Source organism: Phocoena phocoena, chromosome 7 (assembly GCF_963924675.1).
Source record: "Phocoena phocoena chromosome 7, mPhoPho1.1, whole genome shotgun sequence".
Lineage (NCBI taxonomy): Eukaryota > Metazoa > Chordata > Mammalia > Artiodactyla > Phocoenidae > Phocoena > Phocoena phocoena.
Genome location: NC_089225.1, coordinates 29,641,916 through 29,662,812, shown reverse-complemented (window position 1 = coordinate 29,662,812; position 20,897 = coordinate 29,641,916). Strand labels below are relative to the sequence as shown.

The following is a 20,897-nucleotide window of genomic DNA, read 5'->3' as shown; positions in this document are numbered from 1 at the left end:
GTACAAACTGAAAACAAGGGGGAGGGGGGCTGACAGTTGCTGGAGGATGGGTGATAGAAGAGTAAGCTACTAATTCTTTGAAATTTTTAACAGCACAAAACTAGCTTCTAGGCATCTTAATACTAAAAGGGGAAAAAAAAGCATGTGTTATCAACCCTAGGCCATTTTTTCCTGTTACCGGAGGTGACCAACATAAAATAAAATTGATGATGTCAGTCAAAAACAGCTAAGCACAAAGCTTGGCTTTGTTATCTTAAGTCAGAAGGTATGATAGGCCATGCCATATGGCTCTAATCCGCCTCTATCTCCCATCACCTAACAGGAAACCTTCATGTAGCATGACCTTATTTGGCTGGTTCCAGGTTAGGGCTGCCCAAAGGGGATTTTTCTGTTTCTACTATATCCAAGGTTTATGTTGATTTTTTTCTGAGCCCTGCAAACTATAAATCCGACTGATTACTCTGCACTCTTTTGCTTGACTGAGCCTTTACAATCAGACATCCCCGTTAACAATAAGCTCCTAATGAATCAAACATCTATGGCATTAGTTTCACCTAGCTGCCTCTTTCCCATGCACTGTGCTGCTTTGTCAGACCTGGTTTGATGAGAAAAGCTAGTGACACTTGCTGCACCTATTGATAAACAATTCAGTAATGAGGAGCATAACAAAAATTACCTAAAACAACCTGATTAAAAATGACAGGCAAGGCTTACTCCATTGCTCTATAGCGAAGGTAACTCTGGTCCTGCACTGGGAAAATAACGAGGTAAAATAAAATTTCCTTCTTTATCAAGGAGTTCACTTCTGAATGTGTGTTTATGAACAGATTAAATTTTTCCAGTGAAGTTTTAAATTCTTTCAGATTATGTGATTATCAATAACATTAGGGACTCATAGAATTCAGGATGCTTGTCCTTCAACTTTCTGAGATGAACTCCCTGCTTGTTCTGCTTAAAGTTTCTGAATAATCAAACTAATATTGAGACCTTCACTTACTTTCTTAAATGTGAATTTAGTCATTGAGAAACTCATTCGTGCAAGTGCTAATCATTAGGTAAGTATAGTGTGGGCACAAAAAGAGAGATTCTAAGATACAAAAAAAAATTTGGAACAAAGTTGAAAAAAACTTCATGGACAAGATTATCTTCCTAAAAGGAATAACTTAACCTTACCATGGACATTGAAGTTTCTTTCATTGGGGTCACCCAGGGGACCTTTGCAACTTCAAAACAAGCTTATACCCAGGGGAGGCCAGGCTCTCGTGAAAGCTTGATTCAAAGACAGAAACGTGTGGGTTTTGCAATTGTGTGGCAGCATGTTGGGAGGGTTTCCATCAGTGCACAGATGCACTTGAAAATCAAATATGGACATGGGGAATGTTTTTTGGAGATGGCAAATGAGTGCTGATGACATGTTTATACTTCGCAGATGGATCCAGTACAGAACCATTTTTTGTAAAGAAACAATATCCACCATTTGCTAATTCTTTTTAAACAGCTACAAAATGGTGGCACAAAAAGTGAATATTCCCATCATACATACTCCACCTGTTCATTGGTCTTACAAATGTCTTCCATCCTGACTGTAATCAATGACTGTTGTAGTCTTATTTTTTCTCAAATGTTATCCAAAAGAATATGAAAAAAGAAACACAATACACAAAGGCATTTGGAAGAGCAAAATGATTTGAAATTAATTTGCTACATATGAAAAAATTAGAAAATGACAAATGCTATTAAGTAACAAATGCCGATTTAATCCTGAAAAAATGCATCTTCTTATTGGCATATTTCCTCCTTAAATGTGATATCAGAGCAATTTTTGAACATTTTCTACTTAGAGTCTAGAATTGTCTCCTTTATTCCTTCTTTTGGTCCCACCTTGGAGCCCTTAGGTATTTGAACCTCTGGAAAATGCAAACACTTAGCATAGTATAAACACTAGTTGTTGCCTTATTACTGATACATTATAGTGACAGTTTATAGTTATAAATTATGATAACCTGGAAATGCACAATATGTATAGAATATGTATTTATAAGAAGATAATGTATTTATAAGAAGATAATCTAAAACATTTAACTACCAAAGAACATTATTAATGGCATTGTAAATCTGCTCAGTAGGAGATATCAGGATAATCAACTCAACTTATTGCCACCATCAATAATATTAACTTGCCATTTCAGGTATGAAATATTGATAAAAGTGACTCACCTCAAAGATGTAGAGACTGTAAAACAATGAAGAAGATATGGATGTGAAATATAAAACCTAATAGTTTGATCATTTAAAATAAATTCTGAACACATTTTCAGACTTGAATGAGTATGTTTTTTTAAGTGTTCCAAAAAACATATAACATACTGAAATTAATTTTTTCTTAGTTTTGGTCAGACAAATTAACTTTTCCTGATTTTTTTACCTTTCTTGCCATCTATATTCAGAACCTACTGAATTCCACAGCTAACCTTTAGTCAATCATGTTTTTCTTCTAAGAATTAGTTTGAGGTTAAGAATTAGAAATAGAATATGAATCCCAGAAAACAGCCAAACAGCCTGAGACTGGATAATAAAATCTTGAGAATATATATAAATCGACATGTTCTTTCAACCCTGTTGTTTCTGGCTGTGTACCAAACATAAATCTGCAGTTCTACATTCTGTGATTCTAACACCTTGTTATCCTGGAACTAACAAAAGCCTGTGTACTCTTCTCTAAATAAAGCAAGTTTTCATTTTTATTGCTGGATTTTTGACACATGTGAATAAGGCCAAAACATTTTATAAATTCTTAATTATTTTTTGCCTACCCATCAAAAAAAAGTTTTAGTCAAAGGCTTAATGTATTCTTAGAGTTCCACAGAAAATTTTATTTAGTACTCTATCTAAATTAAACTCATTGAACTTTGGAACAGTCAAGAAAAATGAAAGTATATCCTCCCAATTTTAGCACTTATTACATAGTTATGTTCTAATCATCATTCAACAAATGCATAGACCATAAAGATCTATGGGAAAAATTAAAATCATTTGTTTCAATTTCTTTATTTAAAATATTAGTAAAAGGAGGTCCGAGAGGCATTATCACTATTCGAGTTCACATAACTAGAGTATTCCTGGAAATCATGTTTTCTGAGGCTTGCTTTATTCTACCAAACCATTCTGTTTGCAAATTTTGTAATATTTAATTATAGTGGACTAATTTTATGTTATTAGTCATTTATTCACTAAGTACTATATTAAGTAGCATATTATACAATAATACAGTGTTTAGAGAACATCACGCTTAGAGAATAAGTGAATAATAAAATAAAATTAATAAAACAGATTCTTCCAATGCCTAAATTGTTGCCTGCATATAAATTCAACACCTGTTTAAGATCACTAGACTATGAGTCAATAAGTTAATTATGTGATAATACAATCAGGTCCCCACTGCCAAGCAAAAGTTATGTAAGGGTGCTACTTAACCAAAGAACAGCTTAAATATAGGGACCTTGTATGTTACTCTGGTCCCTGCCTGTCTCTTTAGCAGAGAGATCCAGGGACAGAACACTCACTGTAATCCTGATCATGCCACTTAACATTCATATACGGAAGAACCAGAGAGCTTTTCTACATCAAAGTCAATATTGATACGCAAGGTAGTCCAGAGGGCAACCTTTTAAAGCTTGAAGTTTATTATCCACTATTATCTTCCGGATATGCTTCCAAATGGGGAGAACAGTGAATATTCCCAAGTTAAGTCATCCTTACTTCACAGAGCTGAAGCAGTTTTCCTGAGCCCCAGATTTAAATGTGAGAAAGCATGGCTATCTCACAAGCATGTTGGACTAATTCCCAAAGGGATCATGGGTATCTGAATAGTAGCTGGTGGGAATCCATGGCTTGTCACCTCTATCCCTAATTTCTGGCAGTAGTCACAACTCTGCCAACAATTATAGGTGATATATGTGTAAGAAGACAATATGTTTCTCTCTGCTATGAAAGGGTATGCATTCATCAGACTGTCTTTAGTACAAAGAAGGGAATTCTTCCACCAATGAAAGTTAAAAGTCACAGATGTCTGCCTAACGATGATACTGAATACTTCTTAGTTCACATGTACATCTTTACAACTTAAGATATTTATCTAACACCTCCAAGCTGGCTGAGTGTTGTTAACCAAAGAACAGCTTAAATATAGGGACACTGAGTATCAGATATGGCTTTAGGCATTTTGAAGTAAGATGCCCTGGACTTTCCTAAATTTGTTCTAAGAAATGTTCTGGATGGAGTCTGTTCCCACTGTTAGCATTAGTTATGTAAAGGTGTATGTGAGTCTGATTTTTCTAACTGGGTCAGTTGGCTAGTTTATGTTTATCCATATATTAGCTGTAGTGATTCATATATCCTAATCCTAATTAGGATTCAGACATAGTAATTGGTATATAACTAAATATGTAATAATCATGTTCTTTTCTGTTATTTACATTATAATTATCCATTAAAATTCAGCCAATCAGAGAAATTCCCTGGTGGTCCAGAGGTTACTACTCTGCGCTTTCACTGCTGAGGGCCCGGGTTCAATCCCTAGTTGGGGAACTAGGATCCCACAAGCTGGGGGGCATGGCAAAAAAAAAAAAATTCAGCCAATCAAAGTAACATAACCTGTAGGCAAGGAGAAGTTTGGTTCTCATGTAAAAAGAACTTTAAAAATATCTTTTGAGTAGAATTTTAGACATTTATACACATGTTGAAGTTCCTTTAGTTTGTATTGAATTTGTCTTACAGTATTCCCATCCAGCATATTGAATGGCAGAATATTAGACTTCTTTTTACAGTCTTGAAATCCAATACTTTTGCTTATTACCTAGCTCCCACTGCTGACCAAGGAAAGATCAAGTTACATCTGATGTTGTTATTTTTCATTGGTGTAGCTAATTCTGCCAATGGTGATAACATTAGGACTGCAGTAGTTTCTACTTCCACTCTTCAGGGGCTACCAGTTTTTATAGTTACCTTAAGAAACCAAAAGTAACCAGCAAAGCACAATCTCATCTTTTGCATATGTTCAGCTTTCTCATTCTATGAAACTAACAACGTCATGAAGGTTTTAGAAACTGTCATATAGTTGGACCCCTAACTGCATGGAAATTGGAAAAGAATTTGGAGTTCTATCAATAAAAAGTCAGAGAAAATTTGCATGGATAAGCTCCCACCTTCACATCAAAGGACACAACAGGATTAATATGCGGGGTTTACAGAATTGATCCCAAAATGTAGTCAGCTCCTAAGGAGTTCAAAATTCTAATATTTATAAAATACATTATTTTGTCAAATAGGTAGTCAGACACAGAAGACCTGCCATGGGTCCTCATTCCCCTCCAGCTAAGTTGTACAAAAGGGTTACTAACTCTCCCACCCTTATCCAAGTGGAGAATAGATGTTGTGTGGCTTTTCTGTGGCCTCTCCTGTCTCCACAGAAAGTCATGTTTACTACATATGACCTTTGCACTCTAACACTCCCAGACCTCTAATTATGTGCCTATTGTAACATCAGATGGAATCTTTTCACTTCCTTTTGCCTCCAAGAGTTTTAAATTAACTGGAGTCACTATATTTCATTGAGAACCATGTTATAACATTGTTCTAAACAATTTGTCTTAAATTATATACTACTAGAATTTTACTTTTTTTCAAGTAACAAATCATCTTAAAAGATACTAAAGTCAATTGTTTAACAAAGTGGATCACTAAGAATTTGAGTTCATTGAAGTCAATTTAAACTATATTCTACAATATTCCAATTAATTCATTTAATGCATATTTACCAAGTCCTAACATGTGCAAAGCACTGTAAATCAAAATAGACATAAATTTATGGAGCCTCAGGTCTCACAGTGGAACCAGTACTTCAAAATTTTTGTTCAATTATATGTTGATATATGAAGCTTTGGGGGTTTTTTTTGGCATATGAAAATTTATTACTACCATGTTTTCACCATCAAAACTTAGTCTTTCCTTTCTGCCTTCACAGAGGGCCAAAAGAGAGAGATTGGCAACTTTGACAATGCGAACTCCATGTCGCCAAGGAGAGAGCATGACCTTCGCAACCAAATCCAGCAACCAGAAATCACTTTCCTCAATAAAATTTAAGCAACCATCACTGGGTAAAAAGATGATTTTTTTTCTTGCTGTTCTTAATCAGCTGGACCCTGAAACACTTTATGATGGCAGCATTTAGCTGTTTGGTTTCAACTCCTACTTTTTCCAGGACAATTTCCTTTGCATGAAAAGCACCTCCGAAAGGGTTGGCCTTCAGGGTTATGCCCAAATGGGCTTTCTTGTACTGTTTATCATGACACTTCTGATCTCATCCGTGGCCCCAGAGCTTCCTGGCAGTATAAAGACCATGACACTTGCTCATCCTGCTAGCACAAAAAGCCTGAAAAGAGCAGAAGCTTTTAAAAAGATTTTGCCTTATTTGATATAAACCAACTCTGTCATCTCTACTTCCTAACCAATTATCTCTTTAGCCACTCATATTGGTATATGATAAAGAAATTTTAACTTCTAAGAGCCTTATATGGTGAGCTCTATAGTGTAATGGTTAAAATAATGGGCTTTGAAGATGGCAGCGTAGGAAGATCCCGAACTCACCTCTTCCCATGGACATGACGAATCTACAATAACATATGGAAAAATACCCTCTGAAAAGACTTGAAAACTAGCTAAACACTTCCTTCACAACAAACAGTAAAAGGGCCACACGGAGATGGGTAGGAGAGGCAGAGACGAAGTCTCGCCAAAAACCCCATGCCCAGCTTGGCGACCCACAGTCAGGAGGGATCTCACAAATCTGGAGCTTCTCTCTGAGGAGCAAGGGGTTCCTGCCCCACCCCAGGTACCCCAACCACTGGGATCTGCAACGGAGAGATGAGCCCCCAAAATGCCTGGATTTGAAAACCAAAGCTGTAGGAAACTGAGATATTTCTCCTAAAGGGCTTGCCCTGGGGACCAGCACAAAAGCAACAGTTTGAAAAGCGCCTAGACTATACGTGAAGGAGATTCATTTGATAAAGCTGAAGTATCTTCTAGGAGAGCAGGGCCCTGCTGGGACTCTCTCTCTGGGGATGGAGGAGCTGGTAGGTACCATTTTTGTGCTGTTCCTCTACCTTGAGGAGCGCCAGCAGACACATCCTGACCCTGTGCTCTCTAGCAGCCCTGCAAAAGCTAGCAGGTATGCCCTGGTCCTATGATCTCCCACTAGCTTGCTAAAGCTGGCAGGCACAGACAGTTCACACAAGAGATGCTCCTTGATCATCTAGCTTTGGTGGCCGGGGGGATTGCATTCCTGGGTCCCACTGGACTCTCTGTAACAATCAGAGAAGATAGTTCTTGGCAGGCGACCACCCCCAGGGCACTGCACAGACAGCAGACTGAAACACACCCCCATCCCTTCTGTGAAAAGGGCTTATTTACTTGTCCTGGAGCTTCAGCCTGAGGTGCAGGCTTCAGATTTGCCATGCATCTAGAGGCCACAGAGGTGCACTCAGGAAATGCAGGCTGGGGAACACCATCTTTGTACTTTCCCTCAGCCTCACTACAGCTTGCTGGTACCTCCCAGAAAAAAGCTTATATGCTCATCTGAAGCCCTAATTTTTGCAAGTGTTGCCCAGGGAACACCTGATCACATGGACTAGAGGCCAGCAGGATTTACGATTGTGGTCCCACAGGAGTGCATATATTAGCATACTTTAAGTACTGCTGCCTGGCAGGCTGGCTTCCAATCAGCCTGAAACTAGGTGCTGACTGGGATTCCTCTTTTTGGAACACTGACAGGTCTTGGCACACCTTCAACAACTGGGACCTATCAAAAACAAATCAGGCTACTCAGACAATCACAAAGGTTCAAAAGACAACCAAGAGCTAGGGCAAGGTTGAAAGATAAGTTTCATCTCCACAAGGCCACTCCTTCAAGACTGGGAGAGATGCCTGTTTTAACTAGTACATAGAAACAAACCAGAGTCAACCAAAATGAGGAAACAGAGGAATATTTTCCAAATGAAAAAATAAGATAAAACCTAAGGAAAAAACCTTAATGAAATGGAGATAAGTAATTTACATATTAAAGAGGATACAGTAATGGTCATAAAAAGGCTCATGAAACTTGGGAGAAGAATGGATGAACACAGTAAGAACTTCAGCAAAGATACAGAAAGTACCAAATAGAAGTCACAGAGCTGAAGAGTATAATAACTAACCTGAAAAATACACTGGAGAGGTTCAACAGCAGACTAGATGAAGCAACAGAAAGAATCAGTGACCCAGAACACAAGGCAGTGGAACTCACCCAACAGAGCAACAAAAAGAAAAAAAGAATTTTACAAAGTGAAGATATCTTAAGAGACCTATGGGACAAAATCAAGTGAAATAACATTTGTGTTATAGGAGTTCCAAAACGAGAAGTGAGGAAAAGGGGCAGAAAACTGTGAAGAAATAAGGACTGAAAACATCCCTAACCTAGGTAGGAAAACTGACATCCAGATCCAGGAATCCAAGAAAATTCTAAAAATAGATGAACCTAAAAAGATCCATACCAAGACACATTACAATTAAAATGTCAAAAGTTAAATATAAGAAGAGAAACTTAAAAGCAACAAGAGAAAAAGAATGTTACATATAAGGGAATCACCATAAGACTATCACAAGATTTTTCAGCAGAAACTCTGCAGGCCAGAAGGGAGTGACATGATATATTCAAAATACTGAAAGTGAATAAACTCCAACCAGGAGCACTCTATATGTCAAGGTTATCATGCAGAATTGAAGAAGAGATAAAGAGTTTTCCAGACAAGCAAAAGCTAAAGGAGTTCATCACCACTAAACTGCCCTTATATGAAATGCTAAAGGGACTTCTTTAAGCTGAAAATAGAGGGCATTAATTATTAATAAGAAAACATATAAAAGTGTAAATCTCACTAGCAAAGGTAAACATATCATAAAGGTAGTAGATTAAGCATTTACAAAGCTAGTATGGAGGTTAAAAACAAAAGGATTAAAAATAACTATAACTAAAATAATCAGTTAAGGGATACACAAAATAAAAAGATGTAAAATGTAACATCAAAAACATAAAACGTGGAGGGGGTTGGTAAAAGTGTAGTTTTAGAATTCGTTCAAACTTAAGTTGCTACCAACTTAAAAGGGACTGTTATATATATAAGCAGTTATATGTGAACCTCATGGTAACCACAAAGCAGAAAACTAAAATAGATACACAATAGATATTAAGAAAAATATCTAAGCATAACACTAAAGAAAGTCATCAAACCACAAAGGAAAATAGCAAGAGAAGAAGAAAGGAATAGAGAGGAAATACAAAACAGCCAGAACACAATTAACAAAATGGCAATAAGTACATACCTATCAATAATCACTTTAAATGCAAATGGACTAAATTCTCTATTCAAAAGACATAGAGTGGCTGAATGGATTATTTTTAAAAAGACCCATCTATATGCTGCCCACAAGAGACTCATTTCAGATATAAGAACACAGACTGAAAATGAAGAAATAGACAAAGATTTTCCATGCAAATGGAAACCAAAAGAAAGCTGCAGTAGCTATACTTAGATAAAATAGATCTTAAAACAAAGTCTGTAATAAATGACAAAGAAGGGCATTATATAATGATAAAAGGTTCAATTCAACAAGAGGATATAACAATTGTAAATATGTATTCACCCAACATAGGAGCACCTAAATATATAAAGCAAATATTAAGAGACCTAAAGGGAGAAATTGACAGGAATACAATAATAGCAGAGGACTTTAATATCCTACTTAAATCAATGAATTGATCATGCAAATAAAAAATCAATAAGGAAATATCAGCCTTAAACAATACATTAGACCAGACAGGCCTGGTTATACACAGAAATAGATATATGCAGAACATTCCATCCAAAAGCAGCAGAATACAAATTCTTCTCAAATGCACATGGAACACTCTCCAGGGTAGATCATTCTCCAGGCCACAAGACAAGTCTCAATAAGTTCAAGATTAAAAACACATCAACCATCTTTTCTGACCACAATGATATAAAACTAGAAATCAATTACAAGAAGAAAACTGGAAAAAAAATCACAAATATGTGGAGATTAAACAACAGGCTACCATAAAAACAATGGGTCAATGAAGAAATTGAGAATTTTTTTTAAAATACTTGAGACAAATGGAAATGGAAATACAACTTACCAAATTCTATGGGATGCAGCAAAAGCAGTTCAAAGAATAAAGTTCATAGCAATACAGGCCTACCTCAAGACACACACACAAAAAATCTCAAATAAACAATCTAATTTTCCACCTAAAGGAACTAGAAATAAAAGAATAAACAAAGCACAAATTTAGCAGAAGGAAGGAAAAACAAAGCTCAGAGCTGAAATAAATGAGATCGAGACTAAAAAGACAATAGAAATGATCTTTGAAAAGGTAAACAAAATTGGCAAAACTCTAGCTAAACTCACCAAGAAAAAAGAGAGAGGGCTCAAATAAATAAAATCAGAAAAGAAAGAGGAGAAATTACAACTGATATCACAGAAATACAAAGGGTCACAAGAGACTATGAACAATTATATACCAACAAACTGGACAACCTAGAAAAAAAGGAATAAATTCCTAGAATATTCCAAAACTGAATGAGGAAGAAATAGTAAATCTGAATAGACCAATTTCTAGTAAGGAGGTTGAATCAGTAATTAAAAACCTCCCAAAAAACAGAAGTCCAGGACCAGATGCCTTCACTGGTGAATTCTACCAAGCACTTAAAGATTTAATACCTATCCTTCTCAAACTCTTCCAAGAAACTGAAGAGGAGGGAACACTTCCAAACTCATTTTATGAAGCTATCATTACCCTGACATAAAAACCAGACAAAAACACCACAAAAAAAGGGGAAAAAAAAAGAAAATTAAAGGCCAATATCCCTGATGAACATAGATGCAGAAATCCTCAACAAAATATTAGCAAACCAAATTCAACAATACACTAAATGGATCATACACCATGATCAAGTGGGATTTATTTCAGGATGCAAGGATGGCTCAATATTAGCAAATCAAAGTGATACACCGTATTAACAAAATGAAGGATAAAAATTATATGACCATCTCAATAGATGCAGAAAAAAGCATTCAGCAATATTCAACATCCATTTATGATAAAAACTCTCAATAAAGTAGGTATAAAGGGAATATAAATATAAAAATAGAATTATGACACAATACAACAATTCCCCTTCTGGGTATTTATCCAAAGAATACAAAAACACTAATTGGAAAAGACATAAGCACCCCTATAGTCACTGAATCATTACTTAAAGTAGAAAAGGTGTATTCACTCATTGCAGCTTTATTTACAATAGCCAAGATATGGAAACAACCTAAGAATCCTTCAAAGGATGAATGGATAAAGAAGATGTGGGCTACACACACACAGACACAGACACACACAGACACAGACACACACACACACACACACAGGAATACTACTCTGCCATAAAAAAAGAATGAAATCTTGTCATTGCAATAATGTGAATGGAACTTGAGGGCATTATACTAAGTGAAATAAGTCAAACAGAGAAAGACAAATACTGTATGATCTCACTTTTATGTGGAATATAAAATATAAAGCAAATGAACAAACAAAACAAAACAAACCCTGAAGATATGGAAAACAGTAGAGACTACCAGGTGGGAGGGTTGTTGGAGGCGGGAAAACTGGGTGAAGGAAGTTGGGAGGTACAGACTTCCAGTTGTGAAATGAATAAGTCATGGAGATGTGGTGTGTACCATGGTGACTACAGTCAATGGTATTGTACTGCATATTCAAACGTTCCTGAGAGAGTAGATCTTGAAAAATTCTCATCATAAAAAAAACTTTTTGTAACTTTATATGGTGACTGATAGTGACTAGATTTTTTATGGTGATCATTTCCCTGAAATGATCTAATGAAATGAAACTAATAGAATGTTGTAAGTAAATTAAACCTCAATTAAAAGAAAAAAGGGGAGCTTCCCTGGTGGTGCAGTGGTTAAGAATCCGCCTGCCAATGCAGGGGACACGGGTTCGAGCCCTGGCCTGGGAAGATCCCACATGCCGCAGAGCAACTAAGCCCGTGCGCCACAACTACTGAGCCTGAGCTCTAGAGCCTGCGAACCACAACTACTGAACCCACGTGCCACAACTACTGAAGCCTGTGCACCTAGAGCCCGTGCTCTGCAACAAGAGAAGCCACAGCAATGAGAAGTCTGTGCACTGCAACAAAGAGTAGCCCCCACTCACCGCCAACTAGAGAAAGCCCGTGCACAGCAACGAAGACCCAACACAGCCAAAAACAAATAAATAAACTTATTAAAAAAAAAAAAGAAAAAAGGGGAGTTCCCTGGTGGTTCAGTGGTTAGGACTCGGTGCTTTCACTGCCGAGGGCCCGGGTTCAATCCCCGGTCAGGGAAATAAGATCCCACAAGCCGCATGGCGTGGCCAAAAAAAAAAAAAAAGAATGGGCTTTGGAGTCAGATAGATCAGAACACAGTGCTTATTCTACCACTTACTAGCTTCTTTGTGGTCTTGAAAGAAATCCCTTAATTTTTTTCCATACCTCAGTTTCTTCATTTGTAAAGTAGAAATACTGATTCTTTCTCAGTAACATGCTGAGGACTAAATGAAACAGTATTCAAGAATCCCTTAGCATATGCCCTCACATGTAGTGGGTGTTTGATAAAAAGTGGTTTTTATTGTAAAGGAGAGTTCTGGTGAGTTAAATGTGCATGTGTGCTTGGTAACCGATATGACAGTTTTCGAGGTAGGTACAGTGGCAGAACTCTCTTCCTCTGAAAATAAGAAAAGGAAGCCTTGATGTAACCTAAGGAAGCAAAATATCTGAACCTAGAGCAAGGAGAGAACTGGTGGCTGGGAGGAAAGGAGCATCAGAGGTGTCTTAGCTAGAGTTCTTCTGAAAGCAGACCTTGAGACAAGGAATGGATGCGTATTAGTTATCCCTAGAAATGATGAGGAAATGGAGAGGATGAAGCAGGGTTGAGGGAAAAGCCAAATAATGTGCCATGAGGGGATATAAGATCCTGCTATTGAAGATGGGACCTCTGAGAAGCCTGTTAAGCACCTCTCAGAACTGCCTGTCTAAAAGACAGGAAGCTGGAACTTTTTTCCACAGACTTCTGCCTCCCATCAGCTGCGAGCTGCCCCTGAGGGTGTTAACTCCCCCACGTTTCCACGCTAAGCTTGAGGAAGCATCCAGCATGCTTCTGCAGTTCTGGAGAAGGCTCTGAGGCAGAAACTGGGAAGACTCAAAAAATGTTCTGGAGGCCTGGGCTTGTGAGGAGCTGTCCACTGAAGCTATAATTGAAATTAGAAGGGGCCTTAGGAAGATAGGAAACAGGGCTCCAAACTTTTCTGCTACAAATAGTCTTTCGGACAGACCATAAAAAGCATCAAGACAGTGAGAAATTGTTATGGACTGAATGTTTGCGTCCCCCTAAAATTCGTATGTTGAAATACTAACCCCCGATGTGAGGATATTAGGAGGTAGAACTTTTGGGAGGTGATTGTATCCTGAGGGTGGCATCCTCACGAATGGGATTATTAGTGCCTTTATTAGGGACTGAAGAGACCAGAATTCTCCACCTTCTAAAATGCAAAGACACAGGAAGAAGATGGCCCCTTGCCAGCCTGCAAGCGGGCTGTCACCAAAACCTGGCAATGCTGGCGCTCTGATCTCAGACCCCCAGCCTCCAGAACTGTGACAAATAAATGTCTGTTGTTTATAAACCACACAGTCTATGGAAGTTTGTCACAGCAGCCTGAACTACGACAGAAATGATACTAGCAAAAATAAATGCTGGCCCCAAAGATAAATCAGATATCTCATTTTCTGGAAGTTTTAGCTTCGTTTTTTTAATTTATTATTAATTTTTATTGGAATATAGTTGCTTTACAATGTTGTGTTAGTTTCTTGCTGCACAGCAAAGTGAAGCAGTTATACATATACATATATCCATGCTGTTTTAGATGTCCTTCCCATTTAGGTCACCACAGAGCACTGAGTAAACTTCCCGCCTGGCTATTTTCATGGCAACTACGTCACGGTGAACAAAGTTAAATGAAATAAAAGTGCATTGAGGGCTTCCCTGGTGGCACAGTTGTTGAGAGTCCGCCTGCCGATGCAGGGGACACAAGTTCGTGCCCCGGTCCGGGAAGATCCCACATGCCGTGGAGCGGCTGGGCCCGTGAGCCATGGCCGCTGAGCCTGCGCGTCCGGAGCCTGTGCTCCGCAGCGGGAGAGACCACAACAGTGAGAGGCCTGCGTACCGCAAAAAAAAAAAAAAAAAAAAAAAAAAAAAGGTGCATTGAATCTTTCCCTTCCCAGAAGATGCTACCAGGATCAGAATTACAAGAGTTTCAAACTTGGTCATATATACATATTTACATACATATGTGTCACCCAGAAATAAAAACAGAGGATAATAAAATAAAGCCTAACCTTTTTTTTTTCTTTGTCCTTGGTCGTTTCACTTGCTCACAGGCGGCTGTGTGCAGAGGCCTTGCGCCTGGCGCTTCTGACCATTGTTCCTAGAGCAAAATGGCCGCACTGGACGCCTCAGCTCAAGATTGTGTGCAGACGCGGAGCCCAACACTCAATTCAAGATGGAGGCAGAGGGCCGTGTGAAGAGACGCTGCTCGCGGCACTGCCATCTGGAGCTTGAGCGGCACAGCTGCGCGCCCCGGGAGAACTCAACCCCCTCCCCTCCCGCTGACAGAAGCCTGTAAAGCAGCCCCACCCACGACCTGATAGGGAAAGCCTGAGGCTCTAGAGCGGGAGCTCACGCCTCTCCATTCTCTGATCCAAGAATAAAGCTTTCCTTTGCTTCTGAACCAAACTTAGTCTCATTCTATTGGCTTGTTTGACACCAGGCAGAAGGATCTAGATGGGCACCAACTTGGGAGGGTCAGTAATATAAGTACGTGTATATGCAGTCACAATCCTACCACAAAAGAAAAGATGTGGCTTCGCAAAAAGATGTCCCCACTGCATCATTCAGTTCTCTGTAGAGCTGATCAATGTAGGTAAGCCAGACTCCTCAGCCACCTTCTCTGAAGTCTCCATGATACTAGTTAGACATTTGAAATGACTATATGCTCGAAATGACAAGTCACAGCTTGCCCTAGGAAAATGACAGGGGATATTAAACTCAGCATTGATGAGTTTAAAAGTCCTGTGGTTTCTATTTAAAGGGGCAAGTTTGTTGCCCTATTCTGATAGTGAAAGGTAAAATGATTTATAAATGATATTTTATAAATAATTAAATTGTCTATTCAATGCATGGTTGCAATGTCTGTCTAATCAGAGTGCCATCTAGGGTTGCCAAATAAAATGCAAAGAGTGATGGGACCTATTTATGCTGAAAAATGATTCACTGTTCATCAGAAATTCAAATTTAACTAGGAATTCTTTAATTTTATTTGCTAAACCTGGTAACTATTGCCACCTTCAAACAAGTACAAAGAAAGAGCTGCACCTTTAAACAAGACAGTAAATGTTCCGGAATGTTATGCTAAAGGTTCTAGGACTTTTCAGTGGCAGCATTTTCTTTTCTGCTTTTTTTTTTTAACATCTTTATTGGAGTATAATTGCTTTACAATGGTGTGTTAGTTTCTGCTTTATAACAAACTGAATCAGCTATACATATACATATATCCCCATATCTCCTCCCTCTTGCATCTCCCTCCCACCCTCCCTATCCCACCCCTCTAGGTGGTCACAAAGTACTGAGCTGATCTCCCTGTGCTATGTGGCTGCTTCCCACTAGCTATCTATTTTACATTTGGTAGTATATATAAATCCATGACACTCTCTGGCTTCGTCCCAGTTTACCCTTCCCCCTCCCCGTGTCCTCAAGTACATTCTCTACATCAGTGGCAGCATTTTGATAAATTGACATGTGTATTAACTCAAACAATTTACATATTGTTTCCTTGGGTACATTTCCAAAAACTTTTCAAAGCATTTCAATAATTTATTTTGTCAGAACATGGCAATTTGTATATTGAAAAAAACACCATGTTGGTGTTAGGAAAACTCATTTCAAATAGTTCCAAATGAGCTCTCAAAGACTCCTATTTACTTGTTAAGAGTCAAATATGCATACTCTAAAATGTTTTCTTTGGATTCACCTAAATATTCTCTCATAAATAAAATTTAAATCAACTTGTAATTCAGCAGTTCTGCGGAATTCTTTGATGAAGAGAAACACCCAAGAACCACATGCAGAGTCACTTCATTTTAGTTGCAAGATTCTTGTTCCAGCTCACCTTCCAAAACAATTTCAGTCAAGTAGAAATGTTCTGACAATCCCCACTTAGAATGGCAAATAATCCCTGCCTTTTCATTCATTCACTCATTACCTCTCTAAAAAGAAAATGTGCAGTTACCAGAATTTTATACAATTAGTGCTCCAAGAGTGTTTTAAATGCAAACCTATAAGAGGAAAGTAAAAACAAATCAGAGTTAATTGTGACTGGCTGGAACAAAATACTTACATCAATATAAGGATGGCTCATCTGCTCATCATTTACCCATTACCTGGGAGATGAACACCTCCTGCTGTGCCTGATTTTTGATACAAATTTACCATTGCCTGCCTTCTCCAGACACATGCTAAAGAAACCCAGCCCTTCTCTGACTCCCTCTCTCATTATCCTTTTTGTACTTAATAACCTATGCACTTATTCACTTTTGTTTTTTTTTTTTCTTTTTCTTGCTGTGTGTTCTTCTTTGCAAGGGGAGCCATGCACACAGGAAAACTAGAGAGTTGAAAAACTTCACAAAAAAGCTCAGGGTCTTCCTTGCAAAGCAGACAGGAGACCCCACATCTGCCTCTGAATTACTGACTTCTTTCAACCTGTCTCCACATTGACTATTGTGATTTTCATAAACTCTGAAAAGTATAATGTGACTCCTTTTGTAAGGCATCTTTTGGGGAAAAAAAATGTGTTGTTGTTAAGGTATTGGACTAAATGAAGAGAAATAAAGCCCTCTTATTTGAAAGTTAGTGAACGTCTTTAATGGAAGGGCAGCCTTAAAACTCAACATACAGTGTCCAGAACAGCAGTTGGATGCTGGAAACTCTGGCTTTTGAAGGACATGCATGTTCCTAGCTCTCATCAATAAAGGCTAATGTTTTAGAATAAAGACAACTCATTCCTAACCCTCTGCTGCCTTTCTGCAAATGGCCTTCACCATAGCCGAGTATCCAAAAAATGGAATATAAGATGTATCCGCCATCAAAAGTTAATACGTATCTGAATTAAATACACACACCAAATTTAAATGTCTGGATAGGATGCTTATGTTGATAGATTAACTTTTTTCTTCAGACAATTATCCAAATGAAAATCTTGCAACTATGTTATTATTTTTTATTATTAATGATTTCCAGTGGGTGAGGGGAGACAAAAATGTTTCTGAACTAATTTTTTAAATTCTATTTGACAATTAAATGGATCAGCATATATTTACCGTCAATTTTTTTTTTTTTTTAGCTTTCTAGCTCTTTTTGTTTACTTGTTTATATGGATTACCTAATAGAAAAGTATAGAGATGACCACATGTGGATAGCAAATCATGGACTGAAACTACGTTATTTTTTAGCCAAATACACCCAAATAGGCTAAATATGCAAAGGTTAGAAGTACAGTTCTACTTTAAAATTGGAGTATAAATAAAAAATGGAAAAACCTAGGAGCACCCTGATACAGTAAGGGGAAAACAGCGCAAAGGATGACTAGAAAATTGTCATGGTGTACAAAAGGGAAAAGAATAAGATTCAACTGATAGCCAGCTCTAGCCTTTCAAATGACTGTTGGCGCGCGTTCCACCTACCACTTTCTCAATGCATCCTTTTATTATGTTTTTAGGAAAGAACATTCATGACCAATAACAATGTTATAATGATAGTAAGTGTAGGACTTAAGATATGTTTTTTAAAAAGCACCTTTAACCAGCATTAAAAAGTCACCAAGGGGGGGGGGGAGGTAGTTACCTAACTCTACGTTTCATTTAGTGACGGTTCCACTTTTTCACTCACTGCCTGCAAATCAGCATTTTTAGTGGACAAAGGGCTCAGCAGCGGCCTTATGATTGCTTCTTTTCAAATGGTAATGGCTATCCTAACTCCTCTGCCAGGTTTTTCTTACCAGAGCACAAATTGCAGTTTACAAGGCTCTGAAGGGAAAAAAATCTTAGCTGAATATCTTTTTTTTTTATTCGACAAACTGACATGTAAATTACCCTTTAAGTGCTCCACTCTAGGGCTCTGATCATCTCCTAATTGTCACAGTCAATTGTAGCCAACAGTCTCTTCAATCCCAAGCGCTTTGACAACAAGCACAAGGATCAAAGCAGAATCAGCTCCCTTCAATATCCTTCTGTTTAGGATGCTACAAAATGCCTGAAAAAGAAAGGTGTAAGGGCATTGCTGTAGAGGAAACTGAGAGTAGCAAGTATTAACAATAGTCATTTTCTCCATCTCTAAAATTATGCTGTAAAAGATGCCGTGATCCTTAATCACGTGTGTAGAACAAATATGTAAACCTCCCGGGCAATTAATATGCTGCTCTTAAGATTATACTAATATTCGAGCTTTACAAACAACACCGTCTCTGTGGCTTAGAAAAGCTATGACACAGATATGGGAGAGCAATCATTTCACAGCAGCTGCAGCACAAAAAACTATTATCAAACATATTCTACATTTGAGCATAAATTCCAAAGCATAGTTCTTATTACTCAGTTTGGTGTCAGGATTCACAGCTCCCCCAAACTAAATAAATAGCCCATTGAAAATTCTAGAGTTTCTTTTACTTAACCTAGAAATATCCAATTGAAAATGTGCCCCCAAATAAATAAAAAATGTGACATAAAAACTAATTTCAGAAGAATACTGTTTCCCTTAGTAGGGGTAAATCTGTCTTATTGCTTTACTGGGAACAAACTAATTAAAAGTCATTACATGATCTACAAACATGAGTTCTAAATAAGATGTACTTACCAGGATCATCACTTAACAAAATACGACAATTCTTTCTAACTAGTTATCATACATCACTAACTTTCTTAAAAGATTATTAATGCTTTTCTCAAAAGATAAAAAAATTCATCCTATCAACTATAACAATATAAATAATTTCATGGAAAGAGAAACTCTAATAATAAAATAATAAATCTGTATAAAATAACCACTTTAAAAATAACCTGAAGGTTGTCAGGAAAAAACGACAAATGGAAAGAAATCAAAGGTGCATGTGTAGAGGGAGTCCTCTACAGCTTGTCTCGTTGTACCCAGGCATTACACACATACAGCATGTAAGGTCACACAGTGATTGACAGTCTTCCTATGCTCAAGAAAAGAAATGAAGAAAAGACTCAGCAAGTACCCCAGGTTTTCGCTCAGCCACTTTACTCAAATCCCCCTGTAGGGGTTTCCCATCCTCCCCTCAATTTCACCTTGAATTCTCAGGTTTGATTGAAGAGCTTCACAGAAGGGTCTATTACAGATTGAGGAATGATCCATTTCACATCTGAAGCTCCAAAGAGCTACTTGTGAGGAGTCTTTGAGTGCATTTATCTCACATGTGAAGCTTTCTGCAAAATCAATATGGGTATTTTTCAGTTTGACAAGTCAACATGAAATATCACATAATAATAGAAAAACAGAGTTGTACATTTAAACACACCCAATACAGTTATCTATGAGAAAGCTTATAGTTATTACTCATGTATATCCTTGAGTATGCCTAATCTAAATTCATCCTGATAGCTGGGCTAAAGTGTACAGGAAGAGAAACTGACTGGTCACCATATTTCTGGCTCCTCTGTCTTAATTAATCCAGGTTTTGCAGTGAGGGAAATGAATGAGCAGGAATCATGACCTTTGTGTCCAATCTGAGAGTGATATGAGAAGAGCGAAGAAAATAACCAGGCGTAAAAAAGAGGAAGGAAGCAGAACAAAGGAGAACTTTGTAAAGGACTTCAAACTTAACTAATTGGCAATAACTAGGCAAAATGGTCACCCAAAGTACAGCAACCAAGTCTCAAATCCCCACCACCACTGTAGCAACACTAGGAGGATAACTGACATATTTGTGTTTGGGTCTGGCAATCTTTGGGTGAATCCCAGATCTTTTACCACCTGCATAAGCTTGAGGAACATGATTTAACTTCTCTAAATCTCTGGGGTTTTTTTAATCTCAAAATGGGATTAGTCAGAAGATTTACCTTATAAGGTTTTGTAAAGGTTAAACAAGATGATGCATACAGCACCTGGCACATGGAAAACATTCAACTGTTGGTAAATACTGATGAAATTATTATTGTTTCCTTAAACCTGTCCACAAGGCCCCTAGGGTTCTAATCCGGTGTCATTTCTACATATCCCTGGACACTTTCCATATTGGTTAATGTCCCCAAGTTGTAGATGACAGTCTGGTCAGAGTGCACTCACCATATTAACTCTGGTGTAGGTCCTAGCAGAGGAGTGCAGCCACCCATATTCTTTTGTCTTAAAAATGGTCTTCCTCCAACCAGAAAGGGTGTCCCTATCAACGAAGAGAGAGGGAATCAGATGGGGCTTCAAGAAAGGAAAAGAACCCAGGATTGAGACCAAATCAGCTCATCAGTACAAGCAATGAATGAGGTAAGAGATGTAGCATATGGGTTTTTTTCATATGCCAACGTTATAATTAATACTGGAGTTATCTCTATATACTCCACCACTGGAAAGATCTTAAAAAACTCTCAGAAGCATATTGCCACCCAGATTCAGTTAAATAG

General features: G+C 37.8%; 1 non-coding gene and 1 pseudogene across 1 annotated transcript; one reads left to right on the top strand and one right to left on the bottom strand.

Moving 5' to 3' along the window:
- Positions 1-5,916: 5,916 nt before the first annotated feature.
- On the bottom strand, positions 5,917-6,412 carry LOC136125358 (small ribosomal subunit protein uS12-like; annotated as a pseudogene).
- A 6,019-nt stretch (positions 6,413-12,431) lies between these two features.
- TRNAE-UUC (transfer RNA glutamic acid (anticodon UUC)) lies at positions 12,432-12,504 on the top strand. Its single transcript has one exon. It is a non-coding gene; the product is annotated as a tRNA-Glu (tRNA).
- The last annotated feature ends 8,393 nt before the right edge of the window (positions 12,505-20,897 follow it).